Consider the following 15,413-nt stretch of genomic DNA (forward strand, 5'->3'; position numbering starts at 1 on the left):
ATGTAGGAACCAATATGAGCATCCAGGTTCCGCTATTGGTTATTGACCAGAGACGTGTCTCGGTCATGTCTACATAGTTCTCGAACTCGTAGGGTCTGCATGCTTAAAGTTATGTGACGATCGGTATTATGAGTTTATGTGATTTGATGTACCGAAGGTAGTTCGGAGTCCCGGATGAGATCAGGGACATCACTAGGAATCTCAAAATGATCGAGACGTAAAGATCGATATATTGGATGACTATATTCGGACATCGGAAAGGTTCCGAGTGATTCGGGTATTTTTCGGAGTACCGGGGAGTTACGGGAATACGGGGAAGAAGTATTGGGCCTCATGGGCGAAGTGGTGGAAGAGAGGAGGCAAGGCGCGCGGCCCCCCTAGCCCAAACCGAATTGGACTAGGGGGCCGACCCCCCTTTCCTCATTTCCTCCCTCTCCTTCCTTCTTCCTCTCCTCCTTCCTTTCCTCCTCCTAGTAGGAGTAGGAAAGGGGAGTCCTACTCCTACTAGGAGGAGGACTCCTCCTCCTGGCGCGCCCTAGGAGGGCCGGCTGGCCTCCCCCGCTTTCTCCTTTATATACGGGGGCATGGGGCACCCTAGGACACACAAGTTGATCATTGATCTCTCCCAGCCGTGTGCGGTGCCCCCTCCACCATAATCCACCTCGGTCATACTGTAGCGGTGCTTAGGTGAAGCCCTGCGATGGTAGCTTCATCAACATCGTCACCACGCCGTCGTGCTGACAAAAATCTCCGTCGACCTCTACTAGATCGTAAGTTCGCGGGACGTCACCGAGCTGAACGTGTGCTGAACATGGAGGTGCCGTACGTCCAGTACTGAGGATCGGTTGATCGTGAAGACGTACGACTACATCAATCGCGTTGTCATAACGCTTCCGCTTAACGGTCTATGAGGGTACATGGACAACACTCTCCCCTCTCGTTGCTATGCATCACCATGATCTTGCGTGTGCGTAGGAAAAATTTGAAATTATTACGTTCCCCAACAAGTAGTAGTACTAGTACTAGTAAACTTTGCGCTTGGTTGTTCACCTATTCGGGAAGTTGAACAATAATAATACTAGTATAGTGTATGCTTCTGGCAATTTGACACCGAATTAACTGTTGCACGTCCACCGCCTGAGCGAGGGAGAGCTTGCATTAGTAAAAAGTTTCTCCTTGTCCTGCGAGCCACCGCCGCAAGCTTCTCCCGTCCTGCAAGCTTCTCCTCATTCGGCAAGTTGACGGGACACAGCAAAGTAATGCTAGTCCATACTGCCTCCTTCCCAGTTAATATGGATTAATTTCAAACGAGATAAATACACTGTCTGACACTGTATATTTGTAAAAATACGGTCAGTGGACTTCATAATACGCTCATTGCGCTCAATATATACATTTTCCGGTGTTTATACGGTCACTAGCTCACCCTGGCTGAGTATGTGTGTGCATGCGCGTGTAGGTTGAGCACTTGAGCATGAACGTGTGTGTTCCATCGTGTGCTCGGACATGCATGCATTAGGGCGTCGCGCGCATTTTTGCGTCCATGTGTACATGTGACTGTTGCATGCATGCACGAGGTTGTAGTCCCTCACATTCACATGTTCATAAGTCAATGCTTTGTCAAAATGTTGCATGCAATGTTTAATCATTCGTTGTTCACGCATATATTCCTGATATTAATACGTTGGTAAAGAAAATTTCTTGAGGAAAACAAGCCCATGAATTGAGTACAAAGGGGACCAATAAGCCAGGACAGAGGGAGTACCAGTAGTGAACCGGAAGGAGGGAGTAGGTACTAGTAGTACAGTACTACGTAACAACGTGCAGCAACAAAATTCCTCTATGTGCATCATGTCTACGTGTCATGCAAGAAAATAGAGATAAGTACAAGTGAGACTCAGGAATGGTCATACACATAGGGGGAGTACATGTAGGGGACACTAAGGAGCAGTCATATTCAATGACTCGTACGCAATATGTTGGGGATATTACTACTGGGCGTAAACCGGCCTATCTGGGCCGGGTTAACTTCATCAGTAGTTAATTATGTTAAAGCCCAAGAAGGCAGATGAGAGCTCAAGGCCCATAGTCGGTTCAAGGCCTGTAGCCGTAAACCGGCGTTGGTATTTAACTTGTATTATAAGTTAGGAATAAATAGAGACCAAACCGGACACATCTATGAGCCGGTATTGGGACTCTGTGGACCGATGAGCGTCACCCGTGTATATAAGGGGACGACTCGGCGGTGGTTCAAGGACAACAGACAACAACTCGAGACTTAGGCGAAGCTTGTTTGCTCCCTAGTCATCGAAACCCCATCAATTCCATCACAGCTAGACGTAGGCTTTTACCTTCATCGAAGGGGCTGAACTAGTATAAACTCTCTTGCGTCCCTGTGTCCGCTTTAACCCCTTCAAGCTAACCCGTCGTGATGGCTCCACGACTAAGTCCTTTCTCTAGGACATCTGCCGTGACAAAACCACGACAGTTGGCGCCCACCGTGGGGCTATCGCACGATTGTTTCAAGTTCTTGGAGGGCCGCTTTGAAGGACTCAAGGGCTATGCTATGGGCCGGATGACTAAGAGTCGTCGCAGCAAGTTCTACATCGATGATGCAAGCTGGGGCCCCGAGGCTGGCTCAGTTGAGTACGGGTACCGGGTCCCCTTTGGTGGCATACACGTTTTCATTGGCAAGATCGGTGAACCGGGCCCTGAGCCGGACATCTGCACCGACCTCGTCGAAACGGCTCAGCGTGCGCGGTCCGCCCGGGTTAAACCGGCCGTGAAGCGTGCCTTCGTGGGAGTCATCCATGGAGCAAGTTACGAGGATGGATCAGAATCTCGCGGCGAGACCGTCGTTTATTCCGGCAACGAGTCATCAACCGGAGAAACCGAATCTCTATATCAGCTACAAGATGGCCGGATTGGGGGCTGTTCCGATGGCGACAGTATTTCGGACCCCTCTGATCTGCCCAACCGAGTTGGAATATTCATGGCCGGCACACAAGCAGCGCTTCATTCATCGACCACTGCGCCAATAACCTCCGGTTCAGTAGCGGGGACAACTGCCGGGGCAGGAAGCTCTGCACGCCCGCCGGCTCAAGTTCTATCAGATCTATTTGATGCATTGGCTGTGCTTATGGCAGAAGCTAATCCGGCGGATCAGGAAGTCCACAACGCGGAGATTGCGAAGGTGAAGGAACAGATCACCCAGGCCAAGGCGGACCTGGCAGCTGAGAGTGCCAGGATGACCACGGAGCGGGCCGCTTTAGACGCACAAGCCTACAGGCTCATGTTGGACCAGAACGCGTCGCATGAAGTCATGAAGAGGAAGTACCGATCCCGTTTGCCTTTGGCTTTCAAGGCCAGAGACCTTTTCAACACCCCAGGAGCAGGAACTAGCAATCCGCTGGAGGGAAACCAGCCGGAAGCTCCGGGGACCGGTGCGCCGGTTCAGCCCCGTCCGATGAATCCGCCTCGTTGAGGGAGTCCTGGATTAGGGGGTGTTCGGGTAGCCGGACTATACCTTCAGCCGGACTCCTGGACTATGAAGATACAAGATTGAAGACTTCGTCCCGTGTCCAGATGGGACTTTCCTTGGCGTGGAAGGCAAGCTTGGCGATGCAGATATTCAAGATCTCCTACCATTGTAACCGACTCTATGTAACCCTAACCCTATCCGGTGTCTATATAAACCGGAGGGTTGTAGTCCGTAGGCAATCAACTCCATACACAACAATCATACCATAGGCTAGCTTCTAGGTTTTAGCCTCCTTGATCTCGTGGTAGATCTACTCTTGTACTACCCATATCATCAATATTAATCAAGCAGGAGTAGGGTATTACCTCCATCAAGAGGGCCCTAACCTGGGTAAAACAAAGTGTCCCCTGTCTCCTGTTACCATCCGTCCTTGATGCACAGTTCGGGACCCCCTACCCGAGATCCGCCGGTTTTGACACCAACATTGGTGCTTTCATTGAGAGTTCCTCTGTGCCGTCACAATCAGGAAGGATGCCTTCTCCCGTCTTTAAAGACGGCGCCGTTGCTGAGGGAGCCCTGGCTATCGGCCAAACCCTCTGGTTAGGTAGTTTTCTCATGACCGCCTGTTCGGCTATTGCGCCGACGATGACCTCTCGGGTCATCAAAAGCAACCTGCACGTCAGCTCGGAGCTCGTCGAGCAGCTAGATACAATGGAGCTCTCTTCCATAAACGAGCTCTTGGATCGCATCGCCACCCTGGGGGTCACTATGGATTATGACCAGGTTGGGCTTAAACCCGATCCAATAGAAATTAACTCTCCCCAAGTCACCCACCACGTTGCCGTGGTAGAGGCACAGTGCGACGACCCTTCATCTATTTTAAGGACTAGCTACGTCCGAATTCCCGACTCCTCCAAGCCGGATACCCGCGGAGAGGAGGATGTAACTCAAGACCTGACCTTAGGACCAGGCAACGGGCTAGATTCGTTGGACAACGTCCAAGAACCCGAACTTCAGAGTTCGGAAACTCTTCGGCCTCCGAATCTAGGATTGGGTGAGGCTTCAGATTCAACGACACCCGCCCACCCGAACATAAGCGTTCTCTCCCAAATCAGGCAGAGGCCCGAGGAAACAGTACATCATTACTGGGCCAGATTCCTCCTGGTTATGAACAGGATAAAGGATTGCCGCGAGGGAGACGCAATCTCTATTTTTTGCAGTAATTGCACGGACGAGGGAATCCTTAACGCCGTAAGTCATCATGATATTACACGCTTCGCTGACTTGGCGTCCATAGTACAAAAATACTGTGCGATGGAAAGCGCCTGGAAAACCGAAATAAAATTTTGGGACAATCCGGCCTTGAATAGTAATCCCGTCCGAACTAAGAGGGTGCATCATCATAGGACACCCGGGATAAACACCAAAAAGCCAAAACCCTCTACAGGGCATGGAACCGTACTGGAAAGGTGGCTTGATGGACCCTGTAGAATTCACAGTACAGAGGACGCCACACCAACTCACAGCCTTAGAGCATGTTGGATACTCCGGCAGGTGGCCAAAATCGGCGAGGACCTCTTAATACTGGAGGCCGCAGAAAGCCAGCCAGAGGACACCAGTACCGTTCTCACAGTCTTCGAGACTTTCGCATCAAACAATATGCGAAAAAGAACACTCCGCAGCCTCGCCGAAGTCTATCAAGTTGCAACAATAAATCCATGGAGCGACACTACCATTACCTTTAACGCAAGTGATGAACCTAGATTCCGAACAGCCCGAGCACCAGCCGCATTGGTCCTCAGTCCCATAGTGGATAGCTTTCGCCTCACCAAGGTGCTCATGGATGGAGGCAGCAGACTGAACCTCATTTATGAGGAAACCCTTCAAAAAATGGAAATAGATTGGAACCGCATCGAGCGAAGCAGCACAACCTTTAGAGGAATAATCCCCAGTCGGGAAGCGCGCTGCACAGGAAAAATCACACTAGATGTGGTGTTCGGCACGCGGGATAATTATAGGTCCGAAGAAGTCACGTTTGAGGTGGCCCATTTAAGAGCGGACATCACGCTTTACTAGGGCAGGAAGCATTCACAATCTTCCAAGCAATACCCCATTACAGGTACATGAAGCTTAAGATGCCCGGGCCAAATGGAATTATCACTCTAGCTAGTGATCTGGACATAGCACTCCGCGCCGAAAACAAGACGGCCGCATTAGCCCTTGAGGCACTATCCGAAGCCTTAGCGGCCGAGGAACTGACTGCGCTACGCTCCATGGTTAACAGGGATGATGTGATACTCGACAAGAGATCCAAATCCACATCCTTCAAGCCAGCTGACGAAATAGTCAAATTCCAGGTCCATCCAACGGACCCCAATAAAACAGCTTCCATTGGGGCACGACTGAACCGTGATGTAGATGCCGCACTGCGAGAGTTCCTACGAGAGAACTGGGACATTTTCTCCTGGCACCCTTCAGACATGCCAGGGATCCCACGCAGGCTGGCCGAACACAGCTTAAATATCCTAAAAGGATTCAAACCTGTCAAACAAGCCCTTCGGAGTTTTTCCAAACCCAAGAGACAGGCTATGGGAGAGGAGCTAGCCAAGCTATTGGAGGCCGGATTCATTAGAGACATAAAACATCCGGACTGGCTAGCAAACCTGGTGATGGTACCAAAGAAGGACAAATCCTGGCGCCTGTGCGTCGATTTTAAAGACCTTAACAAGGCTTGCCCAAAGGATCCCTTCCCCCTCCCCCTTATCGATCAAATTATCGATGCCACCGCAGGACACAACTCGTTGTGTTTTCTCGACGCATACTCCGGTTACCATCAAATCAAGATGGCAGAATCAGACCAAGCTGCAACAGCATTCATCACACCATACGGCCCATTCTGCTTCAACACAATGCCCTTCGGGCTGAAAAACGCCGGCGCAACATATCAGCGCATGATCCAGACATGCCTAGCAAATCAAATTGGCAAAACAGTGGAGGCGTACATGGATGATGTGGTCATCAAATCAAGACATGTAGAATCTCTAATAAACGACTTGAGGCTTACTTTCGATAACCTCCGAAAATACGACATCAAGCTCAACCCGGAAAAATGCGTCTTCGGCGTTCCAGCCGGAAAGCTCTTGGGCTTCATTGTATCCGGTAGAGGAATTGAAGCTAATCCAGCCAAGATCCGAGCTTTGTCACAATTGGATATCCCAAAGGACCTCAAACAAATACAAAAATTAACTGGATGCGTGGCGGCTTTAAGCCGCTTCATCTCCCGCTTGGGAGAAAAGGCACTACCCCTCTATCGCCTCCTTCGGCGCACCGAACACTTCGAGTGGACGGAGGCCACCACAGCCGGACTTGATGAAATAAAAGCCATATTGGCAACAAACCCAGTCCTGGCCATGCCGAACACCGGCGAACCAATGTTATTGTACATTGCAGCAACACATCAAGTTGTCAGCACAGTGCTCGTTGTCAAGCGGGAAACGGACGGACACAAATTCCCCCTTCAAAGGCCAGTCTACTACGTATCCACTGTCCTCACTCCATGCAAATCACGGTACCCGCATTATCAAAAAATTGCATACGCGGTATTCATGGCATCCTGGAAGCTACGACAATACTTTCAAGAGTGTTCCATAACAGTAGCCTCGGAAGTATCACTCAACGATATTATCAACAACCGCGACGCAACGGGCCGGATTGCAAAATGGGCCATCGAGCTTCTCCCGTTCGATATAACCTATAAGCCACGGCGAGCTATTAAATCGCAAGTTTTGGCCGACTTCGTCGCAGAATGGATGGAGGCCGAGCTCCCTAAAGAGTACGACACATATTCAAACTGGATTATGCATTTCGACAGCTCCAAAATTTTGGCCGGACTGGGGGCTGGCATCGTCCTGACGTCCCCCACAGGAGACACAATCCAATATGTGCTCCAGATCATGTACATGGATTCCAACAATGCAGCCGAATATGAGGCCCTCCTACATGGTCTTCGGATAGCAGTATCCATGGGTATCCAGCGCCTAGAGGTACTCGGGGATTCAAACCTCGCGATATCCCAAATAAATGGAGACTTTGATGCCAAGGACCCAAAAATGGCAGCTTACCGCAACGCCGTCCTAAAAATGTCAGCTCGGTTCGAAGGGCTGGAGTTTCACCATATAGCCCGAGAAAACAATCAAGCATCTGACGTCCTGGCACGCATCGGAGCAAAACGCGATGCAGTCCCCCAACATCTTTTTGGAAAGATTGTTCAAACCATTCGTAGCATGGGAGGGGGAACCCACAAATAACAGCCCGGACCCAGCCGCACCACTCGACGCTGAACAATCTGACACAATTGGAGGCTCTGCCAATGAAATTACACCTTCAGCCCACCTATTAATGGCGGTCATCGCCCCATGGACAGAACCATTCCTAGCCTACCTTACTAGGCAGGAACTCCCGGAGGACCAAAACGAGGCCCGCCGCATAGTGCGGCGATCTAAAGCCTATAGAGTCCACGAGGGAGAGCTTTATAAGAAAAGCACTACCGGAGTCCTTCAAAGGTGCATCTCCGAAGAGGAAGGGCGGAACCTTCTGGCTGAAATTCATGCCGGACTCGGTGGTCACCACGCTGCTGCTCGGTCCCTAGTTAGCAAGGCTTTCCGTACAGGCTTTTATTGGCCGACGGCCGAGGCAGACGCTCAGGACTTAGTCCAACGATGCGCTGGTTGCCAACTTTTTGCCAACCAAAGCCATATGCCACCCACCGCACTCCAAACTATACCCATCACCTGGCCTTTCGTGGTCTGGGGGCTTGACATGGTCGGACCCCTTAAAGGTGGGACCGATAGGAAAAAATACTTACTGGTCATGGTGGATAAGTTCACCAAATGGATAGAAGCCAAGCCTGTTAAAACGGCCGAATCCGGACCTGTGATAGACTTCATATCCGGGGTTGTACACCGTTATGGCGTCCCCCACAGCATCATAACTGATAACGGTACAAACTTTACCGCCGACGAGGTAAAACTCTGGTGCAAAAACATGGGCATCAAGCTCGACTATGCTTCCGTCTATCACCCACAAACCAACGGCCAGGTCGAACGTGCAAATGGTCTTATCATGAGCGGCATTAAACCTAGACTGGTGCGGTCCCACAAGGAATCTAACACGCACTAGGTAGAGGAGCTCGACTCCATGCTATGGGGGCTGCGGACCACGCCAAATCGCACCACCGGATACACACCATTTTTATGGTGTACGGCGCAGAGGCAGTTCTGCCATGCGACATAATTCATGACTCACCTAGAGTGCGCATGTACGAAGAAAGAGAAGCCGAGCTCGATCGGCAGGACAACTTGGATGCCCTAGAGGAGGAGCGTGACGTGGCAAAAGCCCGTTCCGCATTTTATCAATAGCAGGCCCGAAGATATCAAAGCAGAGAAGTATGGGCCAAAAATTACAATGTTGGCGAACTAGTTCTACGCCTGCCGGATAAGAAAAAGGACAAACTCAAGGCCAAGTGGGAAGGTCCATTCATAATCGACCAAGTCCTGACTGGCGGGGCATACCGCCTGCGAGATACGTCGGATAACCGACTCGAGCCGAACCCGTGGAACGCCACCCGTCTCCGAAGATTCTACGCCTAGCGCCGGACTCTGTGTTCGTCTCCTTCCTTTGTCCATTTTTTGCATTTTTCTATCTTACATTTCTCTCCTTCCCCTCTTTTCTTTTATAGCCCTTAAAGGCTTATCTAGTGACGCGCCACTCGCGCTCATTAAACCTGGGGGCTTCTTTAACAGAAGCTTATTTATACGGGCTTCATGCCCAACACATGCGTCAAACTTCCGCATGTACCTTTTTCTTCACCATTATATGCATCGATATGACTTAAGTTTTGGCCAAGCTGGGTTGCCTAGCTCCTGTGCTTACCCCTACGTTCCCGATTGTTCGGCTAGGCGGTAAAGGGAGCACCTCTGCGATTGTTACTGCCGGGTCAGCCGGATGTGTACCTCAGACTGGGTGAAGCCGAAAGCTAGCGTTCTTAAGGGAATATTCGGTCGGTGAGATAAAAGATGATCTTTTTACTCATTTTATGCGCCCCCAGATGCTTTTTTCTGCGTCTTTTTACGCAGTCCGGACATGCACTTTAGGGCATGCCTCCCAGCGAAAGGAACCCCTAACGGAACTATTCTCTCTGGAAGATGTTTCTTACTAACCATGTAATATAACATAACTAGTTGGGCACTTGTCTGATAAAGCACTAATGACCCCTACGCCTGGTCTCCACGCATACCACGGTTCTTATATAACCGCTATGGTATTCGGACACACTCCGGACCGTCAGGTCCCGAGGTTGAAGCGAAAAGGTCGGCAACGACAAACGATCTACAATCCGGCTAGAAGGCATTACACATGTCAATTCAAAATTACATAGTCATTCTGACTGATTGTATTCCTCTTCTATACCATCTAACAGGCTGTCTAATTTACAGTCCTGCTGGGAATACTGCGGCCAACTCTACTTGGCCGTATACTAAGCTCATAGGGATCTCCTTCCCGTCAGGCCCCACTGGTCCGACCTCAGCCATGTGGTTTGGGTCAGACTTCGTAAAACGGGTCTTCACCATGGCCCAGGCTTCCCTAGCGCCTTGTTGGCAGGACGATATCTTCCACAACCGGAAGTGCCGCCGAGCTCCCTTCAGCTTCTCCGCAAGCTCTCCAAGGCCCTCGGGCATGGAGTGGGCAGGCCATAAGGCTTGGGCAACACCTCGCATCGCCTGCCGAATTCGCTTGTGCAGTTGCATGAGTTCGGGAAGAAGGTCACCCATAGAACCGGGCATCTCCTCTGCAGGACGACCTGTGAGCATACCTACAGACATTACTCTGTTAGTCGACTTCCTCGCCGAACTCTTTTTTCAAAGTTCATTCAAGCACTTACTAAAAATGCCACGTCGAAGCCGCTGATTCTCCTTCGTGGAGTCCGATAGCTGGCCACGAACATCTTTAAGTTCGACGTATAGCTTGGTGTTGGCATCTTGAAGATCATTCTTCTCTCGCCTCACCTTTGTCAACATACTCTCACCGGCCTTTAGCCGGCGTAAGAGTTGTTGCTTGTCCGGATCGAGTCCGGCGCCATCTGCAATATGACTTGTCAGATTTGCACCCACACCGCACAATACTAATCTTTCGAAGTGTATCTTACCTGAGGGGGTCTCTTTGGGCTCCCCTGCTGCGGCTAGTGCGGCCTCTAGTTGGGCCTTGCACTTTTCTAGCTCCTGGGACAGTACAATATTCTTCTCTGTAAGAACCTGCATATTAAATGATCCTTAAATCAGTTGCTCTAACTGTTTTAAGTCTCGGGGGCTACTGGTATATATATATTTGACCAAAATTTTCTTACCCGTATGTCTTTTACATACTGCTCCGTGGCTCTGGCTAAACCATTTTGAGCGGCACGGATGTACGCATCTCCCGAATTAAAGACATCTAAAGCCTCTTGGGAGAAACAAGCGTCGCGTAGAACTGTCCGGTGACGCCTGTGGTTCATGGCACTCTCCACTTTAGAATTTGTGGCAGACAGCCTGTCCGCATCCTTTGTCGAAGGAGCGTCCAGTGCACGCCTTGTGCTCGCCTCCGCTTCCTGGCCAGACGTTGGAGCCTGGCTGGTGGAGGCGTGATTGGCAACCTCTTCGGATATAGTCCGGCGAGGTCTCTTCATTCTGAAGATAGCACGAACGTTAATATGCCCTGATAGAATAACTCCAGGGAAATAGAGGGTGCACTATACCTTTGTGCCGGCATCTCAGTCCGGACTTCGTTCCTTTTTGCCCCACGGGGCCCTGCGGCCCCTCGTTGGCTAGCCACCGCAGGTTCGGCCTCCTGCCTCGCAAAACTCCCCTGCAAAACACGATTGTCGTCAGAAACACCGGAATACGCGAGAGTGCAATCTCTCTCAAGGGAATGAAACTCCGGTTTCTGTCACCTGGGAGGCCGGAATTAACCCTGGGTAATCGGCCGTGATGGCTACCAAGGTATTGTCCTTGCTTAACTGATGGAACACCCCGTTGATAAGCTCCACCGATATGTCCGGATCCTCTTCGGAGTCCGGATTGAGGGACCGTTCGGGGTCCTCGGGCTGTGGAGGACGGCTGCTTAAATCCTTTACCTCATGTCGCAATTCCTGCATTGAAGTCGTTAGACTACCTATCTAACCATGGGAGTATAAAACAAACGGGCAAGCGCAATTGTTCACTTACCCAACTCGGAGGATCGTACATACTGAATCCGGCCTGCGGGTTGACGGGGAGGAATTCCTCCTTTTCTCCCTTATACAAAGAGGATAAGATCTTTACTAAGGCGGCGGCTGAGGCCGGCCCCTTACGACCGTAACGTGTGGCGTCATCTTCCCCGTTAAAATCCCACATGGGGTGGCCTCTATATTGAAGCGGCTGCACCCCCCGCATAATGCATGCGGCCATGACTCCAATCATGGTTAGTCCGGAATGATCCAACAGTCTTATCCGGCCCATCAGGTAAAGGACGTCTCTGTCACTTTCTCTCTGAGAGCTCCGCGGACGCCAGCTCAAGTGTTTCTTCAACGGAGCACTGTTGAACTCAGGGAGACCGACCCGGATAGGGTCCGGTAGCAGGACGTCATCTATGTAAAACCATTCCGAAGGCCAGTCCTCAAACGACTTCTTTGGGGTTCCGGATAGGTATCCGGTCCCGGCGATGCGCCATACTTCGGCTCCACCCACTTGATATATAGACCCCTTTTTAGAACGGGGCACCAGGCAGAATAACCTCTTCCACAGCGCGAAATGAGCCTCAACGCCTAAAAATAGCTCGCAAAGGGCGACGAAACCCGCAATGTGCAATACGGAGGCGGGCGTGAGATTGTGCAGTTGGAGGCCGTAGAACTCCAGAAGCCCGCGGAGAAATGGGTGAATTGGAAATCCCAGTCCCCTTATTAGATAGGGGATGAGGCACACCCGCTCTCCTTTAGAAGGATTGGGGGTGCTCTCCGCTTGTTTTCCGCCATTGTAGGTGGCGAGACCGGCTCGGACCGGGACCATGTATGCCTGAGGGAGGAATCCCTTGGCCTGAAGTGATGCTAACTTGCTATGCAGGATGGTGCAACTCTCCCAGTCCCCGAGTTTGGGACCGGAGGGGCGAGGGGAGGAGCTGCGACGGCTGGTCATGTTGGAATGGACCTTGGCTGGAAGCGCTCTGATGATAACTCGCGGAAAGGAGAAGATGTGGTTTGGACCTAAATCCCCATCCCGTTAAATAGGCGGCTCGTTTATACAGCTAGGGGTGTGGATGTAAAAACGCCCCGGCTTTTCGCATTTGTTTGAACACGTGGAAGACGTCCATTATTGGGCATGGAAGCCGAGGAGGACTACATTACAAAAATCGGACATTATTCCTACAGGTACACAAGATTTGGAGAAGAACCCGCCTTGTAATGCCGAACAAATCCGTGCGCCGGACTCATCGTCATTGAAGCCTGGTTCGGGGGCTACTGAGGGAGTCCTGGATTAGGGGGTGTTCGGGTAGCCGGACTATACCTTCAGCCGGACTCCTGGACTATGAAGATACAAGATTGAAGACTTCGTCCCGTGTCCGGATGGGACTTCCCTTGGCGTGGAAGGCAAGCTTGGCGATGCGGATATTCAAGATCTCCTACCATTGTAACCGACTCTGTGTAACCCTAACCCTATCCGGTGTCTATATAAACCGGAGGGTTGTAGTCCGTAGGCAATCAACTCCATACACAACAATCATACCATAGGCTAGCTTCTAGGGTTTAGCCTCCTTGATCTCGTGGTAGATCTACTCTTGTACTACCCATATCATCAATATTAATCAAGCAGGAGTAGGGTATTACCTCCATCGAGAGGGCCCGAACCTGGGTAAAACAAAGTGTCCCCTGTCTCCTGTTACCATCCGGCCTTGACGCACAGTTCGGGACCCCCTACCCGAGATCCGTCGGTTTTGACACCGACACTCGTCAAAACACAGTTATACCTCAGGCTATTTCAACACCTCTGGGTCACTACTCCAACCCAATGGACAATCTCGTTGCCGCTGCTGCACGGCTGGAGGCCATTCCAATTGAAGGTGACTCGCCATAGGCGGTAGAGACACGACGGGTCAAGGAGCTTCTTAGGAAAGCTTTGGTCCAACAGGAAGCGTACTCCTACAGCCGCGACCGGATCCACTCGACCCCTCATCCAAGATGGAGCTATAGCAGGCGTATGGATGAACCAGCAGTGTCAAGTAATGAACGACGTGGAGCACCCCGCAGCAACAACCCGGCGGGTGGTGCTGATAACGCTCAGGAAGTGGTGGACCGGGCCCGAGCACGCAGGGAGGCCGAGTTAGCCGCACAGTATCAGGCTCGGCAGCTTACGCCGGTTCGTCCAACTATTTCGGTCGAACCCGGTGTTACTTCTAGCTCTTTGGGGGTGCCTTGCCTTGTCCCCGCTTTACGCAATGTGCGCCTGCCCAAGGATTTCAAGGGCCCGCACAAGGTACCAAATTACACGGCAGATCAACCCCCAGAGACATGGGTGGAGAGCTATGAGATGGCCATGGAGATGCTTGATGTGGATGATGCGGAATGTGCGAAGTACTTCACCATGATGCTTGAAGGAACGGCCCGCACATGGTTAAAAAGCTTACCGGCCAATTCTATCAGTTCATGGGCCCAATTACGAGCCCGGTTTATCAGTAATTTCAAGGATACATGTAATAAGCCCATGTCGATAGTAGACTTAGCTGCCTGTGTCCAGGAGGAAGGAGAATCGACGACTCATTGGGTGCGCCGGGTCTCACAAGTGTTGCATTCATCAGACCGCATCAACGCTGACACCGCAGTCTTAACCCTAGAAGGCAACTGCCGGTTTGGGTCCCTAAAGCTGAAGTTGGGATGAATGAAGCGCCATTGCACTGACATGGGGACCCTCATGGCTGCTTTGGTAAAGTATGCTGATTCTGATAGTACCAAGGATCCCGAATCTAATGATGACAAGGCAGGGAAGGGAAAGAGGAACAACAACTCCAAAGGTCAGCAGCATCACTTGACAGGCAATGGTGGTGGAGGCAAGCGTAAAGCGGATGGTAACATGGACTTTATGGCTAATACCAACGCGCAGGACAAGGGCCAGCGACGCAGGGGTAAACCGCCAAATCGCAGTGGGGCACCCAACCCTAACCCTGACCGCCTAAATTATCTACTAAGCCAGCCCTGTCCAAGACATGGGACGAAGGAGGTGCCAGAAACCACCTTTGGAAGGATTGCTTCATTATGCAGGAGTTCAAGAATTCTAATGCTTTTCGGTATGATCACGGCTCCGGCAGTGGCTCAGGATCCGGGCCGGGTTACGGTGGAGGAAATTCCAGTTCAGGATTTAATGGTAATTCGAGCGGACATAATAATCAAAATAATCAGAACAACCAGGGTGGTTACAACCAGCAGCAGCAACAGTCAGGTTACCAGAGCAACCCAAAGCAGTTGAATAGTGGGCAGTACCATGTCTTCACACTAGCTTGGACAAGCGAGACCGGAAGGTTCAGAGGCGGGCAGTCAACTCTGTTGAACCGGCCGTGCCCCGTTATTTACGCTGGTTTGAACAGCCAATCATATGGAACAGAGAGGATCACCCTCCCCAGGTTGATAATTCGGGTCAGTTGGCTCTGGTGGTGGCGCCTTAGGTGGAAGGTTACAAGTTCACCAAAGTGCTCATGGATGGAGGGAGCAGCATTAATATCTTGTACTATGAGACCTTCTGTCGTATGGGACTAACAGATAAAAATCTCAAACCGTCTAATACGGTGTTCCACGGTGTGGTACCTGGCAAGTTAGCATATCCTGTTGGTAAGATAGCTCTGGAAGTGGCCTTTGGAGATGATCATGATTCCAGGT

This window comes from Triticum urartu, chromosome 7A (assembly GCF_056163025.1).
Source record: "Triticum urartu cultivar PI428250 chromosome 7A, HENAU_Tu73, whole genome shotgun sequence".
In the NCBI taxonomy this organism is placed as follows: Eukaryota; Viridiplantae; Streptophyta; class Magnoliopsida; order Poales; family Poaceae; genus Triticum; species Triticum urartu.